This window comes from Linepithema humile, chromosome 4 (genome assembly GCF_040581485.1).
Source record: "Linepithema humile isolate Giens D197 chromosome 4, Lhum_UNIL_v1.0, whole genome shotgun sequence".
Taxonomy (NCBI): domain Eukaryota; kingdom Metazoa; phylum Arthropoda; class Insecta; order Hymenoptera; family Formicidae; genus Linepithema; species Linepithema humile.
The window spans coordinates 21,124,785-21,138,637 of NC_090131.1; the positions used below are offsets into that span (position 1 = coordinate 21,124,785).

Below are 13,853 nucleotides of genomic sequence, written 5' to 3' on the forward strand. Positions count from 1 at the left end.
ATTTACGTAAACCAAGGGACGCTACAGCTTAATGTGGAGCGCGGTGCGCAAAACGTTAAGCGCGCTTCCGCTTATATACGGAAAACTTATACACTGAAAAATAATAAGATTAATTTTTTTTTTAATTAAAATTTTTTACGTAAGCGCCATTTACTGACAATTAGTGGCGTTTTGAACAAGTTCACTTTAATAAGTATTGGTATTTTATAAATATCGAACATTTATATTATACGAATTATAGTGGTCGAGGTGACAGTAGCATTTAGTGCACCTCGTAATGAAAATACAATAAAGTAACGAATCAATATCAAGTTGTTATTTGTTTCATCAAAAAGCCAATATCTTGATAAAAAAAGTTATGTAGAAGTAATATCAATATTTATTTCTGTATCATCTCTATATCTTTAAAATTCACGAAAACAATATCCAATGCCATCCAGAATGCATCGTTATCATGGCGTTCTCTTTGTTCAAAAAGCGCTTATTAGCGCTCACGTTTTCACTGCTCTATTCCAATAAAATAAGAGTTTGTAAACAATATTTGTCACAATAACGTTATAAATGGTTCTCTGAGCAAAAGCATACACACAGCTAAAGCGAACAAAATAAGCGACGCTTATAAGCGCTTAAAGCGCGTAAGCATTCAAAGCAGACTGTATCCATAGACTTAAAGAGATAAACTGCGCACTCTTACGTAAAGACTAATGATATATTGATAAAAATTTAATATACAAGTATACTCTCTCCGTCAATGTCTGAAGAGAACAATGGAGGATGAGCAACAAAGTGAAAACAGAAAGAGAGAAAAAGGAATGATGTGCACAAGAAAAGCAATTACTGCTTCTTCTCCCCATCGACCAATAATTGGATAATCGGACAAGAAAAGCATATGATACCTATGATATCTATTACCCTCTCTTACTAATGCTGACTGCTTCTCTCTAACAAAAATGCGCAATCTTGAATAGCAAATTCGACTTTATATAACATTTTTTCTCACTTGTTTTCGGTTGACCATTGTCGTTTGCATTTAGATTGTTGACAATTTCATACAAGTGTCTAGTTAACAAAAGTTTATTAACTATTGACATCGCACCAGTGCATGCCAACCAAATTCGCTGTAAATATGATCGATGATTGATGCTATACATTGATGCGCCAATTTGCGGCCGTGATAATAGCTTGGCGTCTATTCAGAACGCATATTAAAAATGTATAACAAGTGTGAATTTTTTTCATGTGTACTGATTAAAATAATGGACAATTGCCAGAACATATCATTTCTCGCGGATGATCGCGATTAATTGGCTGCACTATGGATCGAAGTCGATTCCAGAATATAAATTCCGATTCAATACATATCATGTTTGCGCGTATTTCTATTGTAGCATGTCGAAAATTCAACTTGTCAGAACATTTAATCTAAAACACAATTGTAAAACGTAGTCGGCGTTTGCTTCACGCTCTTACGACATATACATACATGCAGTTTGTTACAATGATGTGGGTGGTAACGTTGTGTCACAGAGAGTGTTTTATCTCGTGTTTTGTACTCGTAGAACGCAACGTGACACATTCACGACGCAAATCCATGTTATTCTTGTGCAAGTAAAATGCGCAGGTTAATTTTTATTCAATACTGCATATATAAGAGTTTCGAAGTTTATGCAGAGCTGTTTAAAGTGAAATCTACAATACTTTAGCTGGTATAATTATTATTTGTTCATTACCTAAAGATATACATAATTGCGATAACACATATAAATAATTATATTTATTAATTATTAATTTTTGTAAGACCTGTCTGAATGTACTTATTAAAATATTCATTAAATATTTATTAAAATTTTAAAATAATTATTCACACAATTTATTGTATATAATTATGCTTTAATCAAAATAAGAATAATTAAATATATCCATAAAATGTATGATAATTTATAATAATTAGTAAAATGTATATTAATTTTTCCAGTCAAAAGTGCACTTATTTAGGATACAACAATCGATGATTTTAAATCATCCATTCATTATTTTTTGTGCAATTACAAAATATGTTTATATTATCTATTGTGTTTTTGTTCGCTATATAATTGCTAATAATATCGGCTATATAATTGCTAATAATTGCGCTTTGATATCTTTTGTCTACAATTTTTACAAATCAATAATAAAATAAAAAATCACTCACCAGAACGATGCGCAGCAGCGGAGTTGTGATTTTATTGATCTGCAAAGCTGATCTCTATAACATACAAAAACAAATCCAGATTAAAGCTGCGTTCAAAATGATTAATAGTTATGAAATAATAATTGCGCACACTAAACTTTTTATTCGTTTATCTAAGCAAATATCTAATAAAATATTTATTGAAAAAAATTTAATTATTTAGAATAATATATATGTCAACAATTTCTAATAATCAAAAATGAATATTAAATATTGTAAATTCGTTTTCATTAAATATTTCTAATATTTTGTGCGAAACATTAATTAATACATTTCTTTTTACATGCATAAAACGCACAAAGCGTACCCAAGTAGTTTAGGCATAGCATAAACACGACACAGACGACGTAATGCGATACACAATTCCTTACGTTCAAAATATTAATTTCCATAACTAATTTATTATTGTATTTTTCGTCTTCTATCGTATCGTGTCTTTAACATTTTTACCTGCAGATTCGCTCTTGTATCTTTGTAGAGTAAAAAGTAGTGCATAATTATGTGGCTTGTTTAAGTTGTGCAATATTGAATAAGCGACCGGGCATATAAAGTAATAATAATTACTATATAATTAGATGAGCAAATTTGTTGTTTAAATTTTATTTTATAATTTCTTCGTCGTTTCAAATTTTTATTTTTATTTTTATATTGTACATAATTAAACCGCAGAGCAGTCTAGTTTATACTTACAAAGATGTTACGAAGTATAAAGCGCTGACGGTGTAATGAACAAGAAACGAAGAACGAAGTTTAACTATCTACATACATTCGACAAAATTAAATATTATTGTAAGCGAAACTTTATATTCTTATACTATATAAATAGAATTTTTCTTGTATGAAGAAAATTTTGGCTTTATTTACAGTTATGAAGTATTATAGTTAATAACAAAAGTAAAATTTCCAACCAAGCTTTGTAAGCTTTGTGAAAACAAAATAGAGTCTTATAAGATATTAAGGCAGAAATTTTAGATCACAATTTTTATGAACCGCTTTACTATCTTCGTTACAATAAATTTTATACAACGAAATATAAGTGTGTTTGTTAAATTTTTATTTCGAGCACCATAGGAATGAGTGTTATTTAGAAATAAACGCAATATCCGTAACGTCGTAAGAAGTTACGAGAAAGCGTGCAAAGAGGTATACGATCCGTGTTATTGGTATCGCGTGGCTTCATATCTTGTTTATCCTGCAATGGGATTGGAAATTGGATCACTCGCATACAATGCTCTCTTACGTCTTATCGGGCCTTAGATAGATCTTCTCCAAGTGTCGCTCGTCCACCTCATTCGATTCACACTATAATGAGCACTGAATACCTCTTGTTTCCGTCTCACTGAATCAAAGATGTTACAAAACTTCAAAATATTTTATATTTGCGATCTAGGTGCAAACTCACTGTCTTCAACAGTTTTCGAATTGGACTTGTATATTTTATCGCATTTTTTAGTTTGAAAAAAATTACAAGTATATACAAGTTAAATTAAAATAATTAAAAAAAAAAATTTAAGAAAATAAGTCCTGCATCTCTAAATCTTTATTTATGATTCGTCGTTCAATGAACTATGTAGAATTGTTTAAAAGAAGGAACGTATTACATTATGATTAAAATAAATAAAAAATTATTAATATAAAATATTGATATTTTTAATATTATTTTCTCAACTATTGATACATCACAATCAATACAGTTCAAAAATTAATAATAAAATCGTATATCAAATTTCAGCAAAAAATGTTTACGATAATCAGCAACATTTAACAAACAAAGAATGCCAGCATCGATAATTAATCGTTTGTCTTTGATCATGATCAAGACTGATGACATGCAAACACGGGCACTATTTTGCGTATTCTCGCACATCTAATATTTCACCCAATGCTCTTTACAACGCCTGCCGAGCCGTAGAATGCAATCGAAGTTATCCTGTGTGTATAGAGCTTCTGCGTTGCTTACCTTCTAATGGAATTGGAAATTGGATCACTTTGGTACAACGTCCTCTGGCGTAGCTCTATTCCTTGGATGGATCTTGTCGAGAGATCGTTCGACCACTCCATCGCGCTGACAGGATTGTACTTTATCCGTGTTCAATCACATAGGGTTTGAAAACTATCATAGTAGATCGCAGAACAGAGCGAAACGTAACGAATATGGGTGAACAGAGTAAATGTAAATATTAAAGCATTCTAGAACACACAATTTGAATACCTCGCACTAAAATAGAAATAGTTTTCAACAGTTCTTTGCTCTTTTCAGAAAAATGATTGTCTATCAAAATTGACGTTTAGTTTGTTGTATTCTGGTATAACATGTACAATACAGAAAGTGCAATAATAGCTGCAATATCAACAATAATCTAATTTTTTTTACACATAAAGAGATCTCGCGTAACAATCGACGGTATACACAAAGCAATTTTTCGCGGTTGCTAAACACATTTAAATTGAAACGTTCAATGATGTATGTGCAGAGCACTTGGCCCTTTGTGTAGGTTGCAAGAGGAATTGAAATTGAAGCGCTCGAGCACAATACTCCACCATGTTTCTCTGTTCTTTGAAAACATCTCATTGACAATTCGATCAACCTGGCGAACTCATGTCAAAACATTGTATGTATATGTCGAAGGTATAATGATTATTTGTCGAGATGAAGCAGCAATGAATTCGGACCGAAGAAAGACGCTCCTCTGTTCACAAATGATACTTTTCTTATAAACAATCATATTTTTGTACAATTACATTGTCATATAATACTTCTAATAGCGTCAAGTATAGGGAAACTAATTAGATAGATGTTTCAATTATGGCGCGAGATCATAACCAGATACAATTGGAGAAAGGGATCTGCAAAGATGTAGGAGGAGATAAGTGAGATAGTTCAATAAGAGAGAGTGACAGACAGGCCGTCGCGGATGCTTCCTTCGGCAACTCGACGGAACGCGCGGAAACTCAACGAGTCTCTGGAGCTGAGACTCGCCTTCGTACGAGTAAATGTACGAACAAAATGAAACGAGGACAGTTCTCGCATTCGTACATATGTCGCATACCGATGTACCTATGTATAAAGGAGCAACATATAGATGCATATGTGCGCGTATTTATGCAAGACTGTGAACGAATCGCAAGTACGATCATTAGGAGTTTACCCGAGTACGAAGGCGACATTGGATGAGACGCTTCCGCAGTGAGTTGCCGCGTTGGCAGTAATTTTCAAGCAGATAAGCTTCATGTCTCTCAGAAGATAGCTGCTCAGTGTAATCAGCGGAGCCTTAATCTATCATTTTTTTTTTCCTTTTTCTACTTAGGCCAGTTCATGTTATTGGATAACTAGAAGTCGCATTACTTAGATTCCCTATGATTTTGCAGCAATTTCTTTAATCAATCAAAAGATAACAATGTGTTTCAATATTTTAAACAAATTAGAAAATTAGATATTGATCTGTTTTGGCTTTATTTTTTTTATTACTAATAAAAAATAATTAATGTCTAAATCAATGATTCACATAAAAGAATAACAATGGTAATTTGAATAATTTAATACATTATCTCGCAAATAGACAAACTTGAAAATATATTAATTGAAAATTATTATTAATCAAATTTATGCGAATAAATTATATTCCTATTTTACAGTTGATGGATTATAAAGGATAGAAAATTTGTAAATGGCTATTGCGTTTTGGCAACGAAATTAATTTATAATATGTGCACTGGAAAGGCATTGTAACGATCTTTCTTACTCGAGAATAATTATTCCTGCGGGAATAATTAACATATATGTGCATATATATCTAGTCCAGACAATGACACGCATTAACGAATAATAATCCGCTTTGTGTCAAATTTGTCTCACATCGATAACAAGTGAAGCAAAGTTTCGTGAGATGTACGGCCGTTGCGATATAAGCAGATGTGTTAATCTTCTTATCGCCAGCGTTCAGCTGACGCTGGGTATCGAGTGAAATATAAGTACGCCTGACATATTTCGTTGCGCGAACGTTAGCAAATACGACATTAGTCGAATAAACCGTTTTAGCTTGACTTAATATCGCGCCGATATCTGGAATAAAGCTCAGCGAAGCTGTCGTTGTCGTTGAAATGTCGTTAGTCGACTGCCGTGAGCCTTTCTACTCCGATTTTAGATCTTCGATGCGATAAAAGTGCAAAATTTTGTCAGTCGATCGCTATACGACATTAACACATTTTCGTCTGTGAGCGCCGGCGGCGCATTTATCTCGAATGCTACTACTGAATATATTCGTAAGTAGTAGAAAGTAAAATGTATTCTCCATTTAACACGCATCTATGCGGCTGAAGTATTGAAAGTTAAGTAATTAGTAATTGTTAAATTAACGACATGTATATGAGTAAAAGATTGTTTAATTATGATCCGTTGTTAATGTTTATATAGTGCAATATTTGCAGATAAATTTTATGCGCAAAAAAAATACACGTATCAATTGGGGGTCTTTTTAAAAAAATTAATCGCAAAATAATTTGATATGCTCGAATTATGCATCTGCAGAACAATAATGATATCTTTATTATATAGTTTAATATTTAATGTTATCAAAATTTTTTTCTCAAAATTTTTTATCAAAATGCGAACACAGTTTCTTGGATTTTCCATCGTTTCAGAATGGCATTGCACAACATTGGCGGAGTTATAAAGTTACCAGTTTGAGAGAGAGAAAAAGAAATTTGAGTCGACCATTAAAGTTAAATTAAATACAAAGTTTATTGTATGCGACGTGGTTATTCAATAAACGAAAACACACGGAGTATAGAAAAAGTCCCGGACTTTTTAAATATCTCAAAAACTAAATAGTTTCGAACAAAATGTGAAATACTAAATTGGTGAACAAAGATTATAATTATGTTTTAAAAATTTTAATTACTATTTCAAAAATATCTTGTGATCAGTTAAAAAAATAAAAAATAGAATTTTTAGCATTTAAAATGAATAGAATTTAAAGCATTTAAAGTGACGTTACAGGTGTGTGTGTGTGTGTGTGTGTGTGTGTAAAACCTTGTTAATACTATCTAAATCAACTATTATTTCATAAACCACTTAAAACCTAAAAATGTTTATATGTAACATTTTTTCAAAAATACTCAATTTTCAGATATTTGGAAATTTTTTACACTGTGTATATGAATGTGTGTACGCGTATACTATTACTCACTTTTTTAATTGCTTTGTCAAGCGTTACATACATCAAATGTCATTCTAAAAATGTAGTATAAGTTAAAGAATATTTTTATAAAATATTGACTTTATATAAATTTATTTAAAGTGCATTGAGCGTTTATGCATTCAAATACGGTAGATTTCTACCGTCAAAGATAAGTCGTTAAAGACAAGTTATTAATTAATAAAGAGAAAAAGCGCAAGGAATACCAGAAAGAAAAAGAAGAGGAAAGGAGAGAGCGAGAAGAGAGATTTGCGACTCGGAAAAACGGTAAGACTACAAATAAAGAACTTTCAGAATAGTTTATCTGCACTCTGGCGAGTAAGTTAAATTTCGAATGACGATTCTTGTTTGTCAGTGCTCTTTCGAACGACGACAGAAGGTACACAAGGTATACAAGGAATGAACTCTGGGGAAGCTTGATAAATACCCACTAAGTTGTCTTGGTTCTTTTGATCGGAATTGTCCTGCGTCACAATCGTGCAAGATCCAAATCGTATCTATTTTCTGATTTGTACAATTAAACGGCTAATTTATAAAAATCTTTATAAAAGATCTTTCAACGGTTTCACGTAGAAAACATTTGATTCTGTTCAGTAACTTTACAGCGTTCATTTCATGAATGAAACAGACTTGCTGGATGAGAGATGATCGTTATGGAAGGTACTTAAAGCTTGCGTCGACAAATCTTTCTTACTCGCAATATATTCTTTAACCTCCTCTTTTCCTAGGGTAGAATAATATTTATAAAGTACTTGAAGGCTGGCTTTCGTTCAGTTTGAACTTCTCGCCAGAGATTTAATACTGCTTACGTGCTTTTTCGGGATCGTCAAACATGCACCGAATTTTCAAACAAAAATCGCATTATTTATAACAATAAGTTTTGTTTAATTATCGGAAACTTTATGTTAAAAAACTTACTTACTTTATGTTACTTTATGTTAAAAAAAAGCGTCTGAAAGATTAGAATTAAGTTAAATATATGTAACCTTGTGATTTAAAAGTATTACAAAAATAAAAACAACATAATTATTGCATTGTAATCTAATTGCAGAAAATCATATAATTATAATATTGTTTATATATGTATAATTATTAGTTTCATTATCTCTCTTTCTAAATTTTGTTAAGGTAATATAAATTCTATTCTTTCACAAGTGTTAATGCTAGATGGTAATCACTTAAAAATATTTGCGTAATACGTTCTTACCCGGTCATTAAAGACTCTTTAATTATATGAAAGAGAGCAGGAACAGTTATAATGTCTAAAGATAAAGACAGTTAAGAGAAAAGGGAAGGCAGTTGTAAAAGTTGGATGGTCAATAGGGATTTATCACGCATAATGTTCCCTAAGAGTTCGTATTTTTGCATAATGATGATATCGTGTAATTGACGATGTGATTGCAAATATCACAGCAGAGTATACTTAATTTTAAACAAATATGTATAAAGATAATAAAAAAATTTTATTTATTTACACAATATTTGCTGCAAATTGATAAAATAATTTGCAGCGAATAAAATTAAATGTTAATCAAATTAAAACGTCAATCGATTAAAATAATAAAAAATATTTTTCTCTTTGAATTGTATTAAGAGCAATTGACTTTACGAATGGAGATAAAACTTTCGTTAATAATTAAGAAGCCAGAAGTACGAATACGAAGAAAGCATATAAAGAAAAACATTGATTACAAGTTCTGTAAAAGTCTCATTCCTAAGAAGACTCTTTTACGAACAATGTCAAACAAAAATAAAATTTTTGCAACGACGTTAATTGTCCTTCAAAATGACTAATGATATATTTTCACGGTTGGCAATTATCGTTAACGTAATTAATTTATTATTACAAAATCTAAACAAGTGCTTTTCATTAATATCTTAATATCTTTTATGAGTTACAAACCGATTAAAAGTGTTTTGAAACAAGTAAAAAAAACTAGGATTTATAACAAAGATTTATAATAGCGTTGACATTTATATCGTGTTAACACTCGTGAATAAAAGAAATATTATATTTTCATCAAGTGTGTGTGATGTTTGCGGCGTTTAATTATGCTGCTACTTAATTATTCATAACTTCCATAATATTAATACATATATGCAGCTTGTTACCGGTAATTAAAATTTGCATTTCCGTCTATTTATACAGTTAATAAACTTTAATTGTTGTTGGATAAAAATCTAGGCTTATATCTAATCCATATCATAAGATATCATACAGATAAGAATTATATGTAACATTCTTACTTCTTTCTTTTAATTCAAGCATTTTATAAACACGACATTCAATAATATTGTTAATTAGTTAATATTATTTACAGATTAAACTTTTAAATTTTTAATGATTTAAAGAAATAAAAGATTCAAATTGTAATGCTAGAAACAATTATACAAATTAAGCAAGTCAAGTTATTTACAATCAACAAAAACAGAACAAAAATTATAATTAAGATTTACTTCATATCAAAATGCGGGAGCTAAAGCAAAACAAATAAAATACACGTTAAACGAACATAGCGCCTGTCACACGCCGCGCGAATAGTTAAACACGTTACAGTCGTAGCTACAGGTTGTTACAATATTTCGCGAAACTGAATCGGTCGGTTGCCGTATACACCTCGAATACACTGAACATCTTTCACGACAGAAGACTACGGACTTCGTCTCTCAAACTCTTATTGACACGTACCGTGATGTACGTGTCGATAGAGAATCGAGAAAAGGAGCAAAAGAAACATATATTCTCGGTGGACCAACTGCCTCGCCATCATCTTTAGTTTTCCTTCGTCTTATCCGACCTAATTTTCAAAATTGTTAAGTATAAAGTCATATCTATAAGCTCGATTATAAGCAAACTAGTAATTGCCTGTATTGTATGCTGTTTGAAAAGAGTTAGATAGTTAAAAAGTATTAAATCTACGAAATATTTCTAAAATACATAATTTATATCCTGAAATTTCGTATATTTTATTGTATATACAAAATTCAAATTCTACTTTTGTTATAAATTTTTTATTTAGCGATAAAAAATTATTAAGGCAATTGCTGGCATTCGTTTCTTCATATTGCACGTTGCCAGCATTTCCGCAAGAAACATAAAATATTTATGTAGACACACCTATTGAGGAGTAGTGAAATTTGAAATTTTACTATCGAAAGCAGCAAGTACTTTAGTTCTTGCAAACTAAAGTACGTATCCACTTTCTGCCAGGTGCAGCAGCTTGCGCATTAAATCAGGCAAAATAAAGAGATAAATGTTGGAAACAGTAAAATATGCATTTCGAGCATTATTCAGTCACGACATACGGACGGCAATTGGCAATATTTTTATACAAATGGCAATTTCCTTAAACAATCACCTGTTCTATATTACTTAATGAATTTAAGAAAAATCAATCTACAGCTTTGTAAATGACGATTGAAAAGTGGAAATCAATTTTATTACGCGGTACTATTTAAACGTATTTATAAGTGTAACATTTACGCGTAATATATTTTGTTAAGCTTTTTGAAAACGTTTTTATTCTATGCGTTATCAAAGAATTACATTTAATGTTATATAAGTAAATAATGTTGTTATCCTTGTGGATAATTTTGATTGCAAACCATGAGAGCATTTCGTGCATTAAAATTAATATCAAATCTAATTTGGCTTTATTTTCTATATTATATTATATTCGTAATTAATGTATGCAAATTCCACTATTATAACAATAATAGTTGTAACAGAAATTTGTTTATTTACGTATGGAATTACATTTTATCTGTATCTGTTTCAATTCTCATCTGGACAAAGATCAATCCCATTCTCGTAAAGATAATTTGTTGCCTATTAAAATCGAATCTATGCGCATGGATGGTACAATGCGTGGATTGTTCGTTTAACGATACAAATAAATAATAACCATTTTCGAATAGGTATAGGTAGTCGATATTATGTCGACGTATTCGCTGCCATACCGCACTCATAGCCATTATACTACATTATACTCTACTACGTACAGTCATCATTTTATGCACGCGACCATCATTTCAGGAATGCAATTGGAGATCGGTATTAGCGTTGATGCACGCCTGATTCGAATTGACGAATCTTGCGCTTGAATGAACATCAATCGAATTTGCGCTTAACAAATTTGCCAAATTACTTTTGTGCGTAACCATTATGACATCTCAAATTTTCATTGACTTGATAAGTCGTCAAAAGCCGAGAAGGACATATACACATGAATTAAAATAGTATTTGCATATTTTCTCTCTCAGTAAATTTACACAAAACGCGAATAATATTAGGTACATGAAACATGAATAATTTTACGGAACAGAAAGATATTACTGTAAAGACGTTTCAAATGAAATATATTGTTATTATTTGTACTAGAGTGTCACATAAAAAAATTTTATGATAACATTTTTCTTCATTGCGCAAAATATTAACCCACGAGAAGATGGGGTGTGCAAATACTTTTTTTTACCACATTTATATTTGCTCCCCGCAACGTTAGCTGAGCTAACATACGTAGTATGTTGGAGATTAATAGCTATGCGGTGACCAATAACTATACCGGTTTTATCCCATTTCTCTTCCCGCAGTCATACAAAGCGCGTTTATAGCGAAAACATTTATAGCGGAACAAGATTACGGGGAAACGAAACACTCAATCAACGATGTAATCTAATTTAAGCTAAATTGGAGATATATTGTATACATGGCAGCCTTTGCGTGCGTATTTAAATAGGTACGTTACATCGTTCGCAATATTCTCAGGAAGCATAAAATGAAAACCCATCTAATTAATTTTGTACGAATGTCTCGTGGACAAAGAATGATGTTATCAAAGGATCAAGCTAATTGTCAAAAGATGAATTAAGTTACTACATATCTATTCGATAGAAAATTATTAGTTTCTTTGATCAAAATTTGCCATTACAAATATATCGTGTAATTTGCAACAATTTTCAATGAGTCAAAAGAAAAGATTGACGGAATAAGAAAGTGAGTTTTGTGTGTAAGAACAAAAGACAGATTCGATTGACACGTCAAGTAAGAAAGAGGTGACACGGATCGCAGATCACAGAAAAGTATTCCGAACCGCCTACTGCTTCCGCGCGGCTCAACGATGGATTAGTATTAAAGAAAAAAAAAGAAGGAAGAGGATCGAAACTCTGAAGTCGCTGCATCGCGAAAAGGAAGAAGCCTACGTGTCGCAACTTGAGATCGAGCGAGGAAAAAAGCGAAGGAGACCGCGGAAGAGCGAGAGAAAGAAAAGGAACGAACGAGAAAAGCTGTGCAAGAGAGAAAGGACCGCGTTGGAAGAGGAGCGAAGGAGAGAGCACGGAGACTGCGTGAGAGTGGGAAAACTCGGCTGTACGGGGGTGAGGCAGAGAAGCGATAGAGCGAGGCCGGCGGAGGGGGAGGCACGACAGAGACAGAGGACGAGGGTTGGTTTGCCGAGCTCAGTTACGCCGCGCCCCTTGCGATGAGCGTTACACTACATGAGTGAGATCGCTGCGTCTCCACGAGAAAGCGATCCCTCCTTTCTTCTTCACTATCATTTTCTTCTTCTGCCACGGTAGTGCGAATAACACGACGCGGTTGATGCGTCGAGAAAAAAAAACTCTTGCTTCGTATAAAAATAGGTAGCGCGATAGATGCACGTGTTTCTCTGTCAAAGAATTAACACGCGATTTCGTCGACATACATCAATATCTGCAATCCTTCTTGCAATAAAAACCGTAATGTTACATAATTTTATCAAGCGTAAATATTTAGGATAAGGAGGATACAAAGGGACCGCAAGATTCCTGTGGTCTCACGCGGAAGGGTGTGTTAAACGCGAATAAATTGTTCGTGCGACCGAGAACACGCGACATGCGTTGACGGATAATATCGTTTTTCGCTGCTGTGTATAATGAACAATGTAATTTCTAATTAACAATGTTGATCGAGTGATGGCCATATTTATTTACTCGAAGGACATTCATCAACGTAAGACATTTTTCAAATCAAAATAGCTCAATCGTAAAGCTGTGCAAATCGTGTGCAATTCACGGAAAAGAACTTGAACTCTCGCCGTTTGAAGTCGAAGCCCATTTAAATTCCGAAAGCGGACGAATACTTGCAACGATGTAGAGGCGGTGTGCAAAGTTTTGATAGATAAGATACTTTTTTTAGAAAGTAAAGATAAACATGATTGAGTGATCGATGCGTGATTTCGCTTGAAAAGTTCTCCGTTAGCGGCTAGAAAGATATGAAGCAACTTTGAAAATCTCTGCTGGTTATGCAAATTCAGATTGGATGAAGCAAAATTAAAGCAGAGGTTCGATTTGGAGAATATTCATCAAAGGTGAGCAATTCATATATTTCCTACGCATGACTTTTAGTCATTTGTCTTATGATCAAAGAATTAATGTACTGTTTTTAT

General features: G+C 32.3%; 1 protein-coding gene and 1 long non-coding RNA gene across 3 annotated transcripts in view; one reads left to right on the forward strand and one right to left on the reverse strand.

Moving 5' to 3' along the window:
- Positions 1-318: 318 nt before the first annotated feature.
- Positions 319-13,853, reverse strand: part of LOC105672327 (uncharacterized) — a 68,619-nt gene continuing 55,084 nt past the window's right edge. Inside the window, exon 3 of the long non-coding RNA XR_001100793.2 lies at positions 319-2,245. This is a non-coding gene — a long non-coding RNA (uncharacterized lncRNA). The remainder of the gene's footprint in view (positions 2,246-13,853) is intronic.
- LOC105672326 (defective proboscis extension response 20) overlaps positions 12,868-13,853 on the forward strand; it is a 137,783-nt gene continuing 136,797 nt past the window's right edge. For both annotated transcript variants that reach the window (XM_012367204.2, XM_012367205.2), the window contains exon 1: positions 12,868-13,775. The gene's annotated coding sequence lies outside the window, so the exon portion shown is untranslated. The remainder of the gene's footprint in view (positions 13,776-13,853) is intronic.